The following is a 22,093-nucleotide window of genomic DNA, read 5'->3' on the forward strand; positions in this document are numbered from 1 at the left end:
GGATGCAGAGTAAATTTTCCATACTTAGCATGCAGTTTTGATCCTTGTTGAGCGTGAATCTTCATTCGGGATAGAACATCAAGGGTCCAACACTGTTCTCTGATAGAGGTGTTGAACAACACTCCAAGGTAGCGAATTGCAGCGGTTTTTTCTAGCGCTTCATATTAACTTTCCAGGTGAAGACTGTCTTCTTGGCCTGCGTGTTTTGGCCGAAGACAATAATTTTTGATTTCATAGCATTTATTGCCAGATGATTTTGATTTACGTAAACTTGTAAGGATGTCAGAAGTCTTTGTAGGCCAATTTCGGTGGAGTCAAGTAAGACTATGTCGTCGGCATAGAATAACCAGCTGAGCTGTTTGCCATTCGTCTTCGGTGGAAACGACCTTGTTGCGGACAAAGCTGCTGGAAGATCTGAGATGAACAATTTGAATACTAATGCGGCTAACGGGCAGCCCTGTTTCACATCTTTTGTTGTTACAATTTCATCCGTTAAGTCTCCCTCTGCATTCGTGCGCACACGGATGGTAGTGTTCGAATGAAGTGCCAATAATGGCGACAGTAGTTGTGGTGGGCAGCCCCAGGCCTTGAGTTTTGACCATAACAGTTGTCGGTTAATGGTGTTGAAGGCCTGTTTGAGGTCAACAAATGCAAGAAACAACCTTTTCTTGCGGTTCAGGGCGTCCAGCTTTACCAGATTGAGAAGCAGTAGGTTTAATTCCACTCCCACTCCTTTTGTTAAGCCAGTTTGCCTTTCATCGATCACATTTGCTTCGTCAGCCCATCTTGCAAGTTTTTTTTGTAAAAATGTGGCAAATATTTTGCCCATAGTATCAAGCAACGCGATAGGGCGGTAGTTTGCCGGATCTTCGCGGTTGCCTTTTTTGAACACTGGGACAATTACTGCTGAAGTCCATGAGGCCGGAAGAGTTTGTGTTGCTGCTATTCGATCAAATAGTGCTTTGATGAAAGTTGCCCATTGTTTGCCACTAGCTTTTAGCATTAGGTTTGATATGCCGTCCGGGCCCGCCGCCCTTGAATTCTTGAGCTTTCTAATAGCGATTTCGATATCTTCTACAGATTCAGTTGTATGCCAATTGCGGCTTTCCGAGAGCGTTGGTCCAATTTCCACAGCGTCCATAGATGTAAATACAGACGTGTAGTGTTTTACCCAACAGGATGCAGACACACCATTGGATAATGCAAACGTCTGTTTTAAATGGCCGTTGTTAATTAGTTCCCATATGTTTTTGCTATCTTTTTGTGTTATTACACGCAGCATTTGTTCTGCTTGATCTTGGTCACAAATGCAGTTAAATGATTTTGGCCAGTTTCGATAACGTGATCGTCTCTTCACAATTTGTTCATGTGCATTTCCATCTGCTAGTTTCTTCAACCGCCGGATGTCCTTTTTTAGCGACTTCTTGGCTTCAGATAGTTCTTCACTGAAAGAATGTTTATTTTTTGTCACTTTGATGTTATGCCTGTTTGAACATGAAGAAAATTGCAACAACAACGGCACGTAGTTATTCGCGTTGCCCAGCTTATTGTCGTGACAAAAGTCAGCGGTCAGGATGTCAATCTGACGGCTGTTTATCTTTAGTCGGTTTTGCGCAGTGTTTGTAGTTAGGGCTGTTTTGTATCTTGGCTGGGTAGTTTTGTTTTTCAGCTCCCAAAATACCCTCAAGACATCATGATCGCTCTTGGCCGATTTTATTATGGTCAGCATGGAAATATGTCGGTGTAGACTATCAGACACCCAGATATAGTCTAAGGTTTTTCTTAGTTGACCTCTATGCCAGGTGTCGGCTGCTGGAATGTCGCCTGTGGTACAGCCGTTCAGCATTGAGCAATGTCGCAAACTTAATTCATATTCCCATTTGTGACCGCGATCGGCAGGGTCAGAAAGATTTTTAAACTGATTCCGAGAGACGCGTGTTTTGTCTTGGTTGAACCAAGAATAGTTTAGGTCTCCGCAGATCAGGACGAAAGGGTCCTCGAACTGCACAAAACTGGCATCAATTTGTGCCATGATTGATGATAAGTACTCAAGTTCTGAAATCATTGCGGAGTTCCAGTAAGTGTTTATTATCAGAAGATGTTTTTTCTTTTTAAAGTGGGCTTCACATGTTGATTCTAGGGTTATGGCTTGCACGAACAAGTTTGGGTTTGAACTGTCGATCACGGCCCACTCGAATGTGTTTTTTAATAGCGTGAGTAGCCCTGAAAATGGTCTGCCAAATTGATTTTTCCCCGCAGCATTTAGGGCCACGGAATATCCATCACAGACAGGTGAATCACGGAGCCAAGTTTCTTGCAGGCAAATTATTGGGCTTCTTAGATCTGCCGCTGATCCTGGTTGAAACAAATGTGTGAATCCTCTTGTATTCCATGAGGTTAACAATGGGGTCATACAATTTGACCCGACGTTATCCTAATCGCGCTTGTTCCGGTTGTATATGTTGGATGAGAGCGAAGGCTGCTCTCTGAGCTGTTTCCACAGATCGTCTCTTTTTGACATATTGCGGCCGGTGGTTTTGGAGGAATTTGAGTTGACAGTATTGGATGAAGACTGCTCGTCACATATCGTTAGATCGAATCCATAAGATAGTAGGTCATCTTTGGCATCGAGCAGTGGTTTTGCTACGTGTCTGGATTTCATGTGAAGAATGACCCAATCAGTTCTACGTTCTGATTTATATTCTACGATCGCTATGTCGTCAGATGATATGATACGTAGAGCTGGGATATAGTGCAGCAGCTTCATTATATTGGCACGATTCAGATTTACATCGTTTTTTTCTTCAAGGATGTTTTCTAGTTCCAATTTCCACCATCGTGAATTAGATTGTCCAGGTACTCGATTATTTGAATTGGTCTCAGGTTGACCGTTTTTCATCGAGTGAGCTGCAGTTTGCTTCGGGTTAAGCTTTGAAGCAGGAGACTCAACTACTTTTGATGTTGACTTTATTGAAGATTTCGGGTGCTGGGCCGTATTGGATGATGACAATGGTCTTTCTTTTTGTTTATCCTTAGGATTTGTGGATTCCTGAGGCTTGAACGAATGTTTAGATGAATTCCACGCCGCTTGGTCGCCATGAGGATTGCGCCGTGGCCGCAGACATTCGTCAGCCAATCTGACGACAGTTGCTAAACAATCTTCGTCGTCAATTGAATAAGTAGAAAGGTCGCATAGGTTGATTGAATTGTTTGAAGACAATTCCTCTGAGAGGATAGACTCTTCACGTCTACGCTTAACAGATGGAATTGGTAAGCGATCTAAATCATGGGCGGAGATACACTTGTCTTGCGGTTTTTCCAATCTGGATTTCAGGGCACTTGTTTTGGTAGCAACAGGACGTGGAGGGGTTGTCAGATTTCTTATAAATTTCTTTGCGCCGTTAGAACGTGACCTTTTCAGGAGAGGTTTGTTTGTGCTGATATTCGTCTTTTTGCTAACATTTTGTGTTCCTTTTTGAGTAGAATTCTTTGCTTCCTTGACTTGTATTGATTTGGCAGGACCAGAAAAGATTCCAATCGAGACATTTTGAATTGCAACTACTCCTTTTGCAGTTTGAGGTCTTAGAGGTGTCAGTTCATCCGCCTGTTCGGCAACTGGTTTTTGAAAGTTGTCTGCGATCTTTCCGTTCAAGGGTGATAGTTCTACAACTCCTTTTGTGGATTGTGATGACACCACTACTGAAATGTCGGCCACTGCTGGAAGCTTCATTGTCGAGTGCGATTTTTTGTTCCTTATGTTATTCAATTCCGTGAGGTGCAATGGCGAATCCTTGTTCAAGGTGGCGACCTCTGGTGACACGCTAGTAGTTGTCAAGTGAGGCCCAGGACAGCACCATGGGGCACCAGAGTTTGAAACTTTACCATTGTCTGTTGTGTGCCTCATCCATTTTACTGCGTCCAGTAGCCCGTCCATTAAAGAGTCATTTTGACAATGGTGACGTGCGGCGAGATCACTCAGCCGCTCTTGCCATCTTAATGTTTGTTCGGCCTCGTGAGTCAGTTGGGTCTGTAGGGCCTCGTTGACTGCTTCAAATTTTTCCATCTTGGTTTTTATATTTATAATGAGCGCAGTCAGATCTTTAAAGGACTCGTGAAGGGATTCGTACATTTTTAAAAAGGGAAGAAGAGCTGTTGAGGAAGCTGCTAAAACATTATTGTAGATTTGCATGGCAGCGGCAGAGGAGAGACTAGGTTTAGATTTGACTCATGAATTTTCTTCAATAGAAGAGCGTGTGTTATTTAATGTCTCTGACTGCAGGTCGCTACATGAAGAAGAGTTCTCTTTTGATAAAGGTACTGAGTTTGTGCAAGCAGATGGAGCTATTGGTGTGCTGGCTTGTTTCTTTCCGGTTTGAGATACGTATGGCTTCAAACTCGGTGTTTGCAGTGTTGATACTGTAAGGTTGCACCCTGCTCTTTCAACATAGAGCGCTGAGTGCGAGTTTGGTCTGTTTTTTGACAAAATGGAGAGGGTGTCATCTAGCCGCATCATGTTTCGTTGCATGTCATTTTTATTTATAGTAATTTGCTGTTTTTTAGGTGTTTGCAACTAGGCTGATGGCTCTAGGTGACAGGTTGATATGCTCAGTGACCGGTGAAAATTTGCAATTGGATGGTGCAAGGTGCTCCTTTTCTCGTGATTTATTTGAGGCTGGGTAGCGTCTGGGTCTGTATACGTCGGAGTAGGAGTGGGTTCAACTAATATGGTCACCTGCCGCTTATCAACAACAGCATCCAATTCTTTTTCAGTTTCAACTCCGGTGTTCGAGGAATTGTTTTGTGGCTCAGTGACCTCGTCACATTGAGAAGCTTCCATTAATTCGGCGTCAGTGAAGTCAAATGGTGAGAAAAATTCGTCAACAGTCTCGGCGGTTAGTAACGACTGCTCTGTAAGTGGTTTTGTCAAAGGAGGAGATACAATCGATGGTAAGCAGGAAATCAGGGGTAAGTCTTTTAAGGAAAGTAGACGCATTTGAGGTTGGAATTCTGTGCTGTGAGTGGCTTCTAAGTGGAATGAAAGTTTATAGACTTCCGTTGGCTCTTCTTGATGGCCAATCAGGCCGTTATCTATTGTAGTTGTCGCAACAGCGTCTAGTATTTCTCCTGACTTTACAGGAAACTCCGTGGAAATGTCAGATGGAATAACCTGTGTGCTAAGCAGCGAGAGATTCGTGTCCGCACAATCCGGACGTGGCCGTTGTCACGGCTATTTGCTCTCGTACAGCTAGGGATAGTGGGGTTAACTCGGTACCAGAGATTGTAACTTCAGAAGTGTGAAGCGGTGCAAGATTGTTCATAGCAGCTAGTGGGGCTACTTGCGGATCATTAAAGGCAGTAGATGAAAGCAAGCAACTTGGTTCGCTTACCTTTGGTTTCTTGAGTGTAGTGGGCGAGCCGTCAGGCTTGAGGGCAGTCCAAGGATTTTGCATCCGGCGCTGCTGGATGGTCTTACGCCTTAAGACGGGACCACCATGACTTGATTGAGCAGTCATTTTCTGATCGGTGTCAAGCAAGCTGGCAGTGTTTCTGCGGGCCCCACTGCGCCAAACAGCCGCACAACAGCCGGCGCCCTTTACCCTTACGTCGGGCTTAACGCTGCAAGGGTGGGTTGTGCTCCTCTTTGAGCCGGCAGAAGAGACACGTGACCTGTCACGTGAGCGCAAGGGTGCTCCGCCTCCTCCAGGAAGCGAGCGCGAGGTCTGGCGCGTAGAGGCTGGTTTTTCCACCAGCAGCGATGATCCGGTAAGCAGAGAGCAATGTCTGAGGAGGGAAAATGCGCCGCTCGGCCGGGTTGTGCTCCTCTTTGAGCCGGCAGAAGAGACACGTGACCTGTCACGTGAGCGCAAGGGCGCTCCGCCTCCTCCAGGAAGCGAGCGCGAGGTCTGGCGCGTAGAGGCTGGTTTTTCAACCAGCAGCGATGATCTGGTAAGCAGAGAGCAATGTCTGAGGAGGGAAAATACCACATCAGCTATGCAGTCTTAACCACATCAGCTATCCAGCCCTAACCAAATCAGCTATCCAGCCCTAACCACATCAACTATCTAGCCCCAACCACAAGAGCTATCCAGCCCTAACCACATCAACTATCCATTCCTAGCCATATCAGCTATCTAGCCCTAACCACAAGAGCTATCCAGCCCTAACCACATCAGATATCCAGCCCTAACCGCATTAGCTATGCAGTCCTAACCACATCAGCTATCCAGCCCTAACCACATCAGCTATCCAGTCCTAACCACATCAGCTATCCAGTCCTAACCAATGTATGGGAGCGAGGGGCCCCCAGGCCCCCTTGCGCCATACACTCCTCAGTACAAGGCTTGGACCACGTGCCTCCGGTAGTGGTTTTGCCCCTTGCCCTTATGTAAAGTTAACCACGGTTGAACGCTACATAGATGGGACTACTGAGCAGGACATGGGGCATCCATCTTTTGTGCCCCCTTTCGACTCCATTTTGGGTAAACAGGCCTCACTGCAATAGTACAGCAAGGCTCAGCTCCCCTTCCACTGCAATAGCCAAGGACAGAGACACACACAAGGCGCGCAGGCAGCTGTCTGGCCCCCACCCTTGCACTCCCCCTGCGAAGGAAAGCTCCGCGCTCCCATTCTCACGCTGAAGCTGGAGAAAGTTGCAACAACCAATATGATACAGTTTTCTTCCTCTGAGATCACTGCCAGCATGAGAACCAGCATGTGAACCAGGATGAGCTAAGCACTTTCTGCTCGTTCGTCCCCATAAACGTGCAAGCCACCCACCCCCATTTAGAACAATTTATTGCCATCTTGACCCTGCGCTCCTGTAAGGTATTTCTTTCAAGTGCCAGACCCTCGCCTGCGCTGCGAAACCCACCCAACACACCCGCTACTAACCTTAAGCACTTTGCCACAATATATGTTTTTACTTACACTAATAGGTCTAAAGCTTAGGAGATATGTGGTACACAGCTTGACTCTTCTTACATGCACAATAAAGGTCAAGGCCTCCAATTAAAGGCACGAATGACCCAATTGTACTGACAATAATTAAATTACTATGAGTGATTTGTGTAGAAATATGAAAAGTAGCGTAAAATGTTTAGATAATTTGTTATTTAGTGTTTTACGAATGCAACATATTAGCTTAGGTAGTGACCACAGTGACCGGACCCTGACCTGCGTGGAGCACAAGATATTTGACGTCCATCATCTCGTCAGCCACTCAGCCAATCAGAAGGAAAAGATGCCACCCACACCTACAGCACCACACCGCCTGGCCAATCGGGTCCATTTAGTATTTTTTGTTAGAGTTACTTTAATTGATATATATATATGAGTGATGATGTAAATGTTTGGTAGGGTTTTTTGGGTTATTTCCTAGCTGGAGAAATAAACCATCCTTTGAACTCTTGCAGCCGGTTCTCAGTGCCTCCTTCACCGACAGGGGTGGTGTTGGTTATTTATTTTTTCTTACACATAGTAAGCCGGGAAAAGGCACCTACACCACATCAGCTATCTAGCCCTAACCACAAGAGCTATCCAGCCCTAACCACATCAACTATGCAGTCCTAACCACATCAGCTATCTAGCCCTACCCACATCAGCTATGCAGTCCTAACCACATCAGCTATCCAGTCCTAACCACATCAGCTATCTTGCCCTAACCACATCAGCTATCCAGCCCTAACCACATCAACTATCCAGCCCTAACCACATCAGCTGTGCAGTCCTAACCACATCAGCTATCCAGCCCTAACCACATCAGCTATGCAGTCCTAACCACATCAGATATCCAGCCCTAACCACATCAGCTATCTAGTCCTAACCACATCAGCTATCCAGCCCTAACCACATCTGCTATGCAGTCCTAACCACATCAGCTATCCAGCCCTAACCACATCAGCTATCCAGCCCTTACCACGTCAGCTGTCCAGCCCCAACCATGTCAGCTATCCACCCCTGACCACATCAGCTATCCAGCCCTAACCACATCAGCTATATAGCCCTAACCACATCAGCTATCCAGCCCTAACCACATCAGCTATCCAGCCCTAACCACATCAGCTATGCAGTCCTAACCAAATCAGCTATCCAGCCCTAACCACATCAGCTATCCAGCCCTAACCACATCTGCTATGCAGTCCTAACCACATCAGCTATCCAGCCCTAACCACATCAGCTATCCAGCCCTTACCACGTCAGCTGTCCAGCCCCAACCATGTCAGCTATCCACCCCTGACCACATCAGCTATCCAGCCCTAACCACATCAGCTATATAGCCCTAACCACATCAGCTATCCAGCCCTAACCACATCAGCTATCCAGCCCTAACCACATCAGCTATGCAGTCCTAACCAAATCAGCTATCCAGCCCTAACCACATCAGCTATGCAGTCCTAACCACATCAGCTATCCAGCCCTAACCACATCAGCTATCCAGTCCTAACCACATCAGCTATCCAGCCCTAACCACATCAGCTATCCAGCCCTTACCACGTCAGCTGTCCAGCCCCAACCATGTCAGCTATCCACCCCTGACCACATCAGCTATCCAGCCCTAACCACATCAGCTATATAGCCCTAACCACATCAGCTATCCAGCCCTAACCACATCAGCTATCCAGCCCTAACCACATCAGCTATCCAGCCCTAACCACATCAGATATCTAGTCCTAACCACATCAGCTATCCAGCCCTAACCACATCAGCTATCCAGCCCCAACCACATCTGCTATGCAGTCCTAACCACATCAGCTATCCAGCCCTAACCACATCAGCTATCCAGTCCTTACCACGTCAGCTATCCAGCCCTAACCACATCAGCTATCCAGCCCTAACCACATCAGCTATGCAGTCCTAACCACATCAGCTATCCAGCCCTAACCACATCAGCTATCCAGCCCTAACGACATCAGCTATCCAGCCCTAACCACATCAGCTATGCAGTCCTAACCACATCAGCTATCCAGTCCTAACATTCGTGTGGCACCCAGGGACCTGACACCCAGATGATGGGGTCTCCCAAGAAACCTACACCTACAGAGGGTCAAGCAAGGAGATGCGGGGACTCTCAAATCCCCATGACTGTAGGTGATGGAGAAGGGAGACTATGTCCAGAGAATGGGGACAGTATTCACTGAGCTTCAAGATGAAGAGATCCTGTTGTGCAGGTTCAGCTTTCTCTAATAGACCCCCTCCCCAATTTCCATCCTCCCCGTGTTCCCTGCATCCATCCCAACACCTCCCGAATCCATCCATCCACGTAAGCCACTGGGTGTGTGCGGCGTCCCTGTGCTGCGTCGCTTCTCAGCGACTTGTTAACTTTATAAATGCTATTAATACATGTATACTTTGAAACCCTGAGCGTTTGGGTCTGTCAAATATTGACCTTACTCAGTTTTCATGACAAGGCTGTGTGGGCTCTTCAAAATTCTGCAGTATAGAGCAATTATTGTCTGACATTTGCCACTGTGCAGGTGTTGGCGAGGCACTATCCAGCTGTCTGCTGAGGCTATTGCAGTAGTGGACTGCTACGGTGCACCGTTCTATCAGATGCTCCAGCATTTGGACGGTTGAATTCCATCGTATCGGTATTGCAATTTTCAGCTCCTTGTAGGGGATGAGGTCACGGTGGCACGACTAAAGCTTTCCGATCAGGCACCCGGCATCGCAGGAATAGCTAAGGTGGGTGCAGATCTTTCTGGCTAATTCTTACCATTGCATTTAGTGGTGGGTGCTGCCTTCTGAAGCAGGTCACCACAAGATGGAGGGCATGGGCAAAGCAGGGCATTTGCATGGCGTCATCAATCATTTAGGGCAGATACAATATGAGACCAGATTTCAGCGGCCACAGAGAACACGTGTAAAGTACGGGAGTGTACCAACGTGCCACAATCTCAAGGCAGGCTGCTGGCGAGTGGCAAGTTTCAGCGGCTTCTCTGGGGTTTACTCTTGTGAGGTTCAGGGAAAGGTGGCACAGTGTCCTGAGGTCAATGAAGTCTGGCTCTTGAGCACTGGTCTGAATGACCATTAGGAGGTGGGCCTTCTGTTCCTCACAGCGGTCCAGCCACATTGCCACTGCTTTCCCAACATGGTCGCTGAGGTGCGGTGTTGAGGTTTGCGTGATGTCATACTGACTCCCAGTTTCCTGGCGGAAATCAGTGAGACTAGTGACCATATTAATTCATGGCTTTCTACAAAGGAGTTGCGCAGTAAATCTATTGTCCACATTACACCAAAGTTGCCATTAAAAGTCATGTCAAGTCATGTTAAAAAGCTTTATTTCGACAGATGCCATAAAAGCACACAGAGTCTTATAAATATACAGAGCACAGCTGTATCATATAATTGAAATGTATTCTATTCAATCGAAGCAATGCATATGAAATATACAAAATCGGTAGCATAAAAAGAAAACCTGTTTTACGAAACAATTTGGGCCTCAATACAAGTTTGCTGGTCTGGAAATAAGGTACGTGTCTGCCAGAAGATAAATGCCTGAGCCGCTGGCAACGTTACTAATCGGGATATCGGGCGGCAGGGACGATACTGTGGTTTCCCGGCATCCCGCCGGTACCGGGGAAATAAGAAGGAGCCCCAATGAGTTCCAAGAAGCTCCACCCTGCAGTTGGGCCCATCTTGCGCCAAAGCATTAGAAAGATAGTTGCATGCTGCAGAAACACTGTATTCAGAGGTTTAAGAGCTGCATAAATGCAGAGCAGGTACTAAATTATCACGCGCGCTACTTCTTAACCACGGCATTAATTATCTCCTGCGAATGCCATTAAGCACAGGACAGAACAAAGTGCACAAGTGTTTCTGAGGCCATGTTGCATGCAGGGCAAAGGTCAGAACATACTGGGGACAACTTCTTTCTTTAGGCAGACAACTGGCAATGTACTCAGGCATGGGTACATTAGGTGTTGTCAGGTGTTTGGATTCTGTACTAGGTCAAAGTATGGTTGAAAATTAAGTGAGCTTTTGATCAACATTTAGCTAGAAGTAAGCTTGCTAGTCGGACAGCCATAGAGAGATTTCTCTTAGTACCATGACAACAATTTCTCCATAAACCGATAGCTAGTTCTACCGTGAATTAAAAACGGATTATCCCAGCGATCTCGCATTACAATCTCACACACAATATTTTTAATATGCTTAAACCATGGGATATGTGAGCCGCCGCTTTGTGTCAAAACATCTATCATTGCCATTGAACAGGCAGAGCTTTGTGTATCTTTTGTGACAGTCACATGCTCAGAAGCCATAGCCACAGTGGGAGAACACATTACATGGGACATAGGTTGTCTGTAATCCATGGGATCTGCAGTCAAAGACAGTACTCCAACAGGGCTTATGAAAATCTTTGATTCAGCAGAACTCTCTGGTGTAATGTGCATGAGCGGGGCACTCCAATTTCCCCTTTGCAGAGCATTTGGAATCAATTCAGGGTTGTCCAACTCCAGGCCTCGAGGGCAAGAAACATGTCCGATTTTCAGGATAGCCCTCATTAATATTCATGAGATGAATTTGCATACAAGGGTTCTAAATGTATGCAAGTCCTTTTTCTCATGAATATCAATGAGGGACATCCTGAAAACCTGTTCGGAATCCAGCCCTCAACGCCTGGAGTTGGACAACCCCGATGGATGATGGCATGTCCTGTTGTCCCACAGGGAAGCGGTGTCCACATTGTTTCTTTGTGAAATAGTTTCACGTGTCTGATTTTCTTTCAGGGCTGAGATGGGCCTAACCTTTCCTCCTTCCTGGGGTTTGCTCAGTGTACTTTGCAGTGGAGGCTCTGTGGGTGCCGTTGGCTGTGGAGCTGCTGGTGCTGTTGATGTAACTGACCTACAATGTTGTATGAACACCAACATGTTTTTTCAGGGCACTTTTGGAAAAGACGGCCCAAGGGCTCATTGGGAGTGTAAGAGGTTTGCTTGCTGTGCACAGTGCTAGTAATTGCAAAATGCATGTGTTCACCCCCAGCCCTGTCCGGCTGTCTCTCACTGTCTGTGGTATTTTCAAAGAAGAGGTGTCAGGGTCCCCACATAGAATCAGGGGACATAGCATATTCTGTGGTAAAAGTGAACAATGCCTGCAGCATTCCCTAATGGATCCCTATGGATTCCACTGGTCCTGACCAGGTCCAAAAGCAAGGTAGACTCCATCTGAACTCGTTCATTGAACACCTACATGGAAATCTCGTGCAGGCGTACACGAAAACACACTCACAAGATGGTGGAGAAATGCGCAGCAGGGATATTACCTCCAATCTAATATGATATGGCATTTATACCGCGCCTATACACAAGTGTTTCTGTGGCCCTCCTCTGTCTTGCCATTGTAGGAAAATTCTGCAGAGAGGTAAATCAGGGCCTAAAAGCATTTACAGTGAGGATGTAAGAGTCTGTAGCATGCCTCTCTACCTTCAAGCACTGGGCTTGCCCAAGACTACTTTGGTGTACTCCCTTGTCTACAGCATTAATGTGCACCTAAGATAGCTTTGGTGTACTCTGCACATGCAAAATTCACCTATGCCTAAGACAGCTTCTGCTTACCCTTCTACCTACAAATTTCATAAGTGCATAAGACTATTGTGCAAAAAAGAGTCCCGTCTATGGACTCTCTAGTCCCCTGCACACTTCAATGCTGAAAAACAGCCAAACTTGTAATAAGTCATGTATACCACTAGCTCAAAGCTCAATCATATAACACAGTGCAATTAATCAAATGACTGAAGGCAATTTATTAATTCCTGTTTCTTGCGGAGGGCAAACAGTCTAGTGGTTTGTGCTTGATGCGTTTAGTATCATGATCTCATGTCAGTGTGTTTATTCCTCCCCTGCACCTAAATTTGATGAAATTGTTACCTAATTTACGCAGTGCACTAACAATTAGTTCTACTTCATAAGCTATTGTGGCCTACTTCCCAGCCTACAAAATTAACGTGTCCATAAAACTGCTTTGGCATAATTTCCTACTTAATAATTCCACACTGCCACCTACAATATTCACATGGACCTAACAATGCTTTGGCATACTGCCCTGGCAGCAAATTGGATTTGTTCCTAAGACTTCTGCACCATTCCTCCTCACCTAAAAAGGGTGCATGTCCCTTAGACTGACTTGATGTACTGCCCGGCCTTCAAGTTAAAATGTGTCTATGACCTGCTCCTCTGGCTGCACATTGCACATATGCCTAACACCTGTGGGAATACGTTTCATCTACTAAGATCTCAATAACGCTGTTTCTATAACAATAAAAGGAATCAATTGTTTTTGAGGCTTACCTTTTGATTTATCCAGAATACATGCACATGGGGAAACTCCCTCATAAATATGCTGAAGGCTGCTTTAGCATACTCCCCCATCTACAAATGTCACATCTGCCTGAAACTTCTTTAGCATACTCCCCCATCTACAAAGTCACATCTGCCCGAAACTTCTTTAGCATACTCCCCCATCTACACATGTCACATCTGCCTGAAACTTCTTTAGCATACTCCCCCATCTACAAAAGTCACATCTGCCTGAAACTTCTTTAGCATACTCCCCCATCTACAAATGTCACATCTGCCTGAAACTTCTTTAGCATACTCCCCCATCTACAAAGTCACATCTGCCTGAAACTTCTTTAGCATACTCCCCCATCTACACATGTCACATCTGCCTGAAACTTCTTTAGCATACTCCCCCATCTACAAAAGTCACATCTGCCTGAAACTTCTTTAGCATACTCCCCATCTACAAAAGTCACATCTGCTTGAAACTTCTTTAGCATACTCCCCCATCTACAAAGGTCACATCTGCTTGAAACTTCTTTAGCATAATCCCCCATCTACAAAGGTCACATCTGCCTGAGACTGCTTTAGCATACTCCCCCATCTACACATGTCACATCTGCCTGAAACTTCTTTAGCATACTCCCCCATCTACACATGTCACATCTGCCTGAAACTTCTTTAGCATACTCCCCCATCTACACATGTCACATCTGCCTGAAACTTCTTTAGCATACTCCCCCATCTACACATGTCACATCTGCCTGAAACTTCTTTAGCATACTCCCCCATCTACACATGTCACATCTGCCTGAAACTTCTTTAGCATACTCCCCCATCTACAAAAGTCACATCTGCCTGAAACTTCTTTAGCATACTCCCAATCTACAAAAGTCACATCTGCTTGAAACTTCTTTAGCATACTCCCCCATCTACAAAAGTCACATCTGCCTGAAACTTCTTTAGCATAATCCCCCATCTACAAAGGTCACATCTGCCTGAGACTGCTTTAGCATACTCCCCCATCTACAAAAGTCACATCTGCCTGAAACTTCTTTAGTTTAGCATACTCCCCCATCTACAAAAGTCACATCTGCCTGAAACTTCTATAGGATACTCCCCCATCTACAAAGGTCACATCTGCCTGAGACTGCTTTAGCATACTCCCCCATCTACAAAAGTCACATCTGCCTGAAACTTCTTTAGCATACTCCCCCATTTACAAAGGTCACATCTGCCTGAGACTGCTTTAGCATACTCCCCATCTACAAAAGTCACATCTGCCTGAAACTTCTTTAGCATACTCCCCCATCTACAAAAGTCACATCTGCCTGAAACTTCTTTAGCATACTCCCCCATCTACACATGTCACATCTGCCTGAAACTTCTTTAGCATACTCCCCCATCTACAAAAGTCACATCTGCCTGAAACATCTTTAGCATACTCCCCCATCTACAAAGGTCACATCTGCCTGAAACTTCTTTAGCATACTCCCCCATCTACAAAAGTCACATTTGCCTGAAATTTCTTTAGCATACTCCCCCATCTACAAAGATCACATCTGCCTGAGACTGCTTTAGCATACTCCCCCATCTACAAAAGTCACATCTGCCTGAAACCTCTTTAGCATACTCCCCCATCTACAAAGGTCACATCTGCCTGAGACTGCTTTAGCCTCCTTCCCTATCTACAAATGTCACATTTGCCTGAGGCTGATTTAGCCCGCTCCCTCATCTACAAATGTCACATCTGCCTGTGACTGCTTTAGCCTCCTTCCCTATCTAGAAATGTCACATCTGCCTGAGAATGCTTTAGCCACCTTCCCCATCTACAAATGTCACATCTGCCTGAGGCTGATTTAGCACACTCCCCCATCTACAAATGTCACATCTGCCTGAGGCTGATTTAGCCCGCTCCCTCATCTACAAATGTCACATCTGCCTGAGACTGCTTTAGCCTCCTTCCCTATCTACAAATGTCACATCTGCCTGAGACTGCTTTAGCCTCCTTCCCCATCTACAAATGTCACATCTGCCTGAGACTGCTTTAGCCTCCTTCCCTATCTACAAATGTCACATCTGCCTGAGACTGCTTTAGCCTCCTTCCCCATCTACAAATGTCACATCTGCCTGAAATTGCTTTAGCCTCCTTCCCATCTACAAATGTCACATCTATCTGAGACTGCTTTAGCCTCCTTCCCTATCTACAAATGTCACATCTGCGTGAGGCTGATTTAGCCCGCTCCCTCATCTACAAATGTCACATCTGCCTGAGACTGCTTTAGCCTCCTTCCCTATCTACAAATGTCACATCTGCCTGAGACTGCTTTAGCATACTCCCCCATCTACAAATGTCACATCTGCCTGAGACTGCTTTAGCATACTCCCCATCTACAAAAGTCACATCTGCCTGAAACTTCTTTAGCATACTCCCCCATCTACAAAAGTCACATCTGCCTGAAACTTCTTTAGCATACTCCCCCATCTACAAAGGTCACATCTGCCTGAGACTGCTTTAGCATACTCCCCCATCTACAAAAGTCACATCTGCCTGAAACTTCTTTAGCATACTCCACCATCTACACATGTCACATCTGCCTGAAACTTCTTTAGCATACTCCCCCATCTACAAAAGTCACATCTGCCAGAAACTTCTTTAGCATACTCCCCACCCATCTACAAAAGTCACATCTGCCTGAAACTTCTTTAGCATACTCCCCCATCTACAAAAGTCACATCTGCCTGAAATTTCTTTAGCATACTCCCCCATCTACAAAGGTCACATCTGCCTGAAACTTCTTTAGCATACTCCCCCATCTACACATGTCACATCTGCCTGAAACTTCTTTAGCATACTCCCCCATCTACAAAAGTCACATCTGCCTGAAACATCTTTAGCATACTCCCCCATCTACAAAAGTCACATCTGCCTGAAACTTCTTTAGCATACTCCCCCATCTACAAAAGTCACATTTGCCTGAAATTTCTTTAGCATACTCCCCCATCTACAAAGATCACATCTGCCTGAGACTGCTTTAGCATACTCCCCCATCTACAAAAGTCACATCTGCCTGAAACCTCTTTAGCATACTCCCCCATCTACAAAGGTCACATCTGCCTGAGACTGCTTTAGCCTCCTTCCCTATCTACAAATGTCACATTTGCCTGAGGCTGATTTAGCCCGCTCCCTCATCTACAAATGTCACATCTGCCTGTGACTGCTTTAGCCTCCTTCCCTATCTAGAAATGTCACATCTGCCTGAGACTGCTTTAGCCACCTTCCCCATCTCCAAATGTCACATCTGCCTGAGGCTGATTTAGCATACTCCCCCATCTACAAATGTCACATCTGCCTGAGGCTGATTTAGCCCGCTCCCTCATCTACAAATGTCACATCTGCCTGAGACTGCTTTAGCCTCCTTCCCTATCTACAAATGTCACATCTGCCTGAGACTGCTTTAGCCTCCTTCCCCATCTACAAATGTCACATCTGCCTGAAACTGCTTTAGCCTCCTTCCCCATCTACAAATGTCACATCTATCTGAGACTGCTTTAGCCTCCTTCCCTATCTACAAATGTCACATCTGCCTGAGGCCGATTTAGCCCGCTCCCTCATCTACAAATGTCACATCTGCCTGAGACTGCTTTAGCCTCCTTCCCTATCTACAAATGTCACATCTGCCTGAGACTGCTTTAGCATACTCCCCCATCTACAAAGGTCACATCTGCCTGAGACTGCTTTAGCATACTCCCCATCTACAAAAGTCACATCTGCCTGAAACTTCTTTAGCATACTCCCCCATCTACAAAAGTCACATCTGCCTGAAACCTCTTTAGAATACTCCCCCATCTACAAAGGTCACATCTGCCTGAGACTGCTTTAGCATACTCCCCCATCTACAAAAGTCACATCTGCCTGAAACTTCTTTAGCATACTCCCCCATCTACAAAAGTCACATCTGCCTGAAACTTCTTTAGCATACTCCACCATCTACACATGTCACATCTGCCTGAAACTTCTTTAGCACACTCCCCCATCTACAAAAGTCACATCTGCCTGAAACTTCTTTAGCATACTCCCCACCCATCTACAAAAGTCACATCTGCCTGAAACTTCTTTAGCACACTCCCCCATCTACAAAAGTCACATCTGCCTGAAATTTCTTTAGCATACTCCCCCATCTACAAAGGTCACATCTGCCTGAGACTGCTTTAGCATACTCCCCCATCTACAAAAGTCACATCTGCCTGAAACCTCTTTAGCATACTCTCCCATCTACAAAGGTCACATCTGCCTGAGACTGCTTTAGCCTCCTTATCTATCTACAAATGTCACATTTGCCTGAGGCTGATTTAGCCCGCTCCCTCATCTACAAATGTCACATCTGCCTGTGACTGCTTTAGCCTCCTTCCCTATCTACAAATGTCACATCTGCCTGAGACTGCTTCAGCCTCCTTCCCCATCTACAAATGTCACATCTGCCTGAGACTGCTTTAGCCTCCTTCCCTATCTACAAATGTCACATCTGCCTGAGGCTGATTAAGCATACTCCCCCATCTACAAATGTCACATCTGCCTGAGACTGCTTTAGCCTCCTTCCCCATCTACAAATGTCACATCTGCCTGAGACTGCTTTAGCCTCCTTCCCCATCTACAAATGTCACATCTGCCTGAGACTGCTTTAGCCTCCTTCCCCATCTACAAATGTCACATCTGCCTGAAACTGCTTTAGCCTCCTTCCCCATCTACAAATGTCACATCTATCTGAGACTGCTTTAGTCTCCTTCCCTATCTACAAATGTCACATCTGCCTGAGGCCGATTTAGCCCGCTCCCTCATCTACAAATGCCACATCTGCCTGAGACTGCTTTAGCCTCCTTCCCTATCTACAAATGTCACAGCTGCCTGAGACTGCTTCAGCATACTCCCCCATCTACAAAGGTCACATCTGCCTGAGACTGCTTTAGCCTCCTTCCCTATCTACAAATGTCACATCTGCCTGAGACTGCTTTAGCCTCCTTCCCTATCTACAAATGTCACATCTGCCTGAGGCTGATTTAGTGTACTGCTCTGCCTACAAAGTTCACTTGTGTCTTATACCGCATTGCAAACTCCAAAGCCTTCAAAATTCACATGTGCCATCAGACCGCTCCCCTACCTACAATTCGCACCTGGGCTGAATGCTGCTTTTTGCAGACCCTCTGTTTACAAACTTCATGTGTGCCCAAGACTGTTTAGCATTCTGCACCTGCACATTTCACGTGTTTCTAAGACTGCTTTGGGGTACTCAGAAGCCTACAAAACTCACATTTTCCTAAAACCCCTTTGACATATTCCCTATGCCTACAAAATTCATGTATGCCTAACACTGCCTTTGAGTACCCCCCTCCTACAAAATGTATGAGTAAGATTGCTTCGGCCTACAGCCCCACTCACAAGCTTGACATGAGGCTACAGATGATGTGGTATATATAATGCTTGCATCAACTCTGAATGGCACTGCTTTGATGTACACTCTCACCTAAAACTTTACATGTGCTTAAATCCGCTTTGGCAAACTCCATCTCCAAAATATCACATGTTCAGAAGACTATTGTGGCAAACTCACCCACTCATGTGTGCCTAAGCGAGCTATGGCATACTCCAATGTTCATACAATTTGTGTCTGACAAAGACTGCTTTGGCCTACTCCCTTGCCTAAAAAATGCATATTTGCATCAACCTGCTTAAGTGTACTCCCCATGTACATAATTCACACCTGCAAAACACGAATTTGGTGTACTCATCTTCCTATAAATGTCACATGACCTTCAGACTGATATGGCACTCTCACCTGCCTTCAAAATCCATGTGTTGCCAAAGCTGCTTTAGCACAATCCCTGCCTATGGCAATCATGTCTGCCCAAGACTGCTTTGTTGTACTCCCCCTTCAGTAAAGTTCACTGGTTCCTAAGATTACGCTGAAGTACTTCGACATCTAAAACAAATGACAGTAGCTGAAAGATGCTTTGGCAAACTCTCCAGCCTAGAGAATTCACAGTTCCTTTCTGTCTAAGACTACTTTGTCCCTCACTGAAATAATTCACATGTGCCTAAAACTGCTGATGCATATTCCACCGCCTACAAAATTCATGTGTCTGTAATTGCTTTGGTGTAATCCCCACCTACAAAATGTATGTGTATTTGAAAATGCTTCGGCCTGTCCTCCAAACTACAAAATTTACATGTAACTATGGCTTCTCTGCTGTACTCCTCTACCTACAAATGTTACATCTGCCTAAAACTGCTTTGACATAATCCCTGCCTTTAACATGTATGTGGGCCTAAAACAGACTTGGGATACTCACCCATCCACAAAGTTAATGCCCACCCATGACTGTATCAGCATACTCCCCTGTCTACAAATGTATGTGTTACTAAAACTGCTTTGGTGTACTCCTCCACCCTCAATGTTTACATGTGTTTAAGGCTGTTTTGTGTACTCCTCTCCCTATAAAGTTAATGTGTGCCCAGCACTGCTTTGGCATACTCCCACATCTACAAATTTCACGTGGGCCCACGACTGCTTTGGCATACTTCCCTGAAATTCATGTCAATAGACTGCTTTGGCATACTTCCCTGAAATCCATGTCAATAGACTGCTTTGGCATACTTCCCTGAAATTCATGTCAATAGACTGCTTTGGCATACTTCCCTGAAATTCATGTTATTAGACTGCTTTGGCATACTTCCCTGAAATTCATGTCAATAGACTGCTTTGGCATACTTCCCTGAAATCCATGTCAATAGACTGCTTTGGCATACTTCCCTGAAATTCATGTCAATAGACTGCTTTGGCATACTTCCCTGAAATTCATGTCAATAGACTGCTTTGGCATACTTCCCTGAAATTCATGTTATTAGACTGCTTTGGCATACTTCCCTGAAATTCATGTCAATAGACTGCTTTGGCATACTTCCCTGAAATTCATGTCAATAGACTGCTTTGGCATACTTCCCTGAAATTCATGTCAATAGACTGCTTTGGCATACTTCCCTGAAATTCATGTTATTAGACTGCTTTGGCATACTTCCCTGAAATTCGTGTGTTCATTACACTGCTTTGGCATACTTCCCTGAAATTCATGTCAATAGACTGCTTTGGCATACTTCCCTGAAATTCATGTCAATAGACTGCTTTGGCATACTTCCCTGAAATTCATGTCAATAGACTGCTTTGGCATACTTCCCTGAAATTCATGTTATTAGACTGCTTTGACATACTCCTCTACCTTCAGAATTCATGTGTGCTCACCTACAAAATGCATGTGGGGTTCTCTCTGATTTTCTTTGTTCTGGGTTGGTTTGCTACCCTCTTCCCACAAATTATGTGGCTGCAACCTCCCCATAAAATGCTGACCTAATTCTGTAACTATAACTAAGACCTATTATCGATTTAATGCTTTTCTATCCTGCCCTACAACTATTCCTAACTTCCCCCAGCTATACAAATTCTCTTCCTTAACTATCCAGAGCTTCATACAATCGCTCCTGCTTCTTCAAATGGCAACCACAGGTTTCATGTATGTCTACTCACCGCCTTTGTATGGGCACAAGCTCAAACCTGGTAGAACCTCACTGCTCGAACCCTGGGAAAAGAATCCAAATTCTACCAAGCCGAACTCATGGAAATTCTACGCTTTCTAGTTTTAGCCTTATATGCTTAGTTGTCCTCCTGTAAGTGGGAGCAACGTTAGGTGTGCATTCGGTACAATGTTCCAGGGCACTTTAGCCACTCACTCTGTTAGTGGCATGCAAGCAGAGTGAGACTCTTTCTTGGTTTTTGGGGCTTCTGCTATGTCTGTGTCATGGCCAAAGTTTCCCAATGTTCCCCACACACTAGTTGTCAGTTAGGTGGGACCACGAGCAGAGATGGCTGTGGAACAACTGGTTGCAAACCTGCTCCCCCCTAAGGAGTCTCTCCTGAGCAAAGCTTTGCCTAAATCCTGAATAAGTTGACATAACATTGTGCTCTCTTTCAAAGAGGCAAGAGTATGGGTAGGATGTGCTTTTCGGGTGCCAGGCTAAGTGGGCACCCAGGAGGTGGAGCTAGGGGAGGATGCAACAGCCGGTTGAGAGGTAGGCATGTGATGAGAACGGAGCAGGGGCTGGATCCCAAGGAGAAGGCTATGTGAACTTGTCCGCCATCTTAGTGTAGAGTCATAAAATTTTCACACCTTTCACCTGAAGTTAAGGCTACTCTTTCCTAGCTTGGAGAAGTGCTGGTGCTCAACAGTGCCACAAACTCAAAAGTGCCGGTACTGAAAGCTGGATGGTGCCAGACCCATTAAAAGACCCATTAAAAGCACTGATTTCATGTCAACTAATAAAAGCATTGGCAAATGCACTAGTTTGGACTTTTGTGTAGGTATGGAACAGGCATTACCTAGGCGCTGGTATAATGGTACTACACGTCCGTAAGATGGCAACAGCTGGAAAATGGTGTGGTTGCCTGGGCATATGACAGCTGTGACTGGCAAATGCCTATCTAATAATTATCACACTCATGTAACCAATATAACCAATCCTGCAAACTGTAACTTAGGCAAGGGCTAATGTAACCGAGCCCCTTACCTAAGAATATGAACTAACACAGCATACTCTGTGGGCTAATGTAACCGAGCCCCTTACCTAAGAATATGAACTAACACAGCATACTCTGTGGGCTAATGTAACCGAGCCCCTTACCTAAGACTATGAACTAACACAGCATACTCTGTGGGCTAATGTAACCGAGCCCCTTACCTAAGAATATGAACTAACACAGCATACTCTG

The sequence above is a fragment of the Ambystoma mexicanum genome, chromosome 12, assembly GCF_040938575.1.
Source record: "Ambystoma mexicanum isolate Mex_15411 chromosome 12, UKY_AmexF1_1, whole genome shotgun sequence".
Classification (NCBI taxonomy): Eukaryota; Metazoa; Chordata; class Amphibia; order Caudata; family Ambystomatidae; genus Ambystoma; species Ambystoma mexicanum.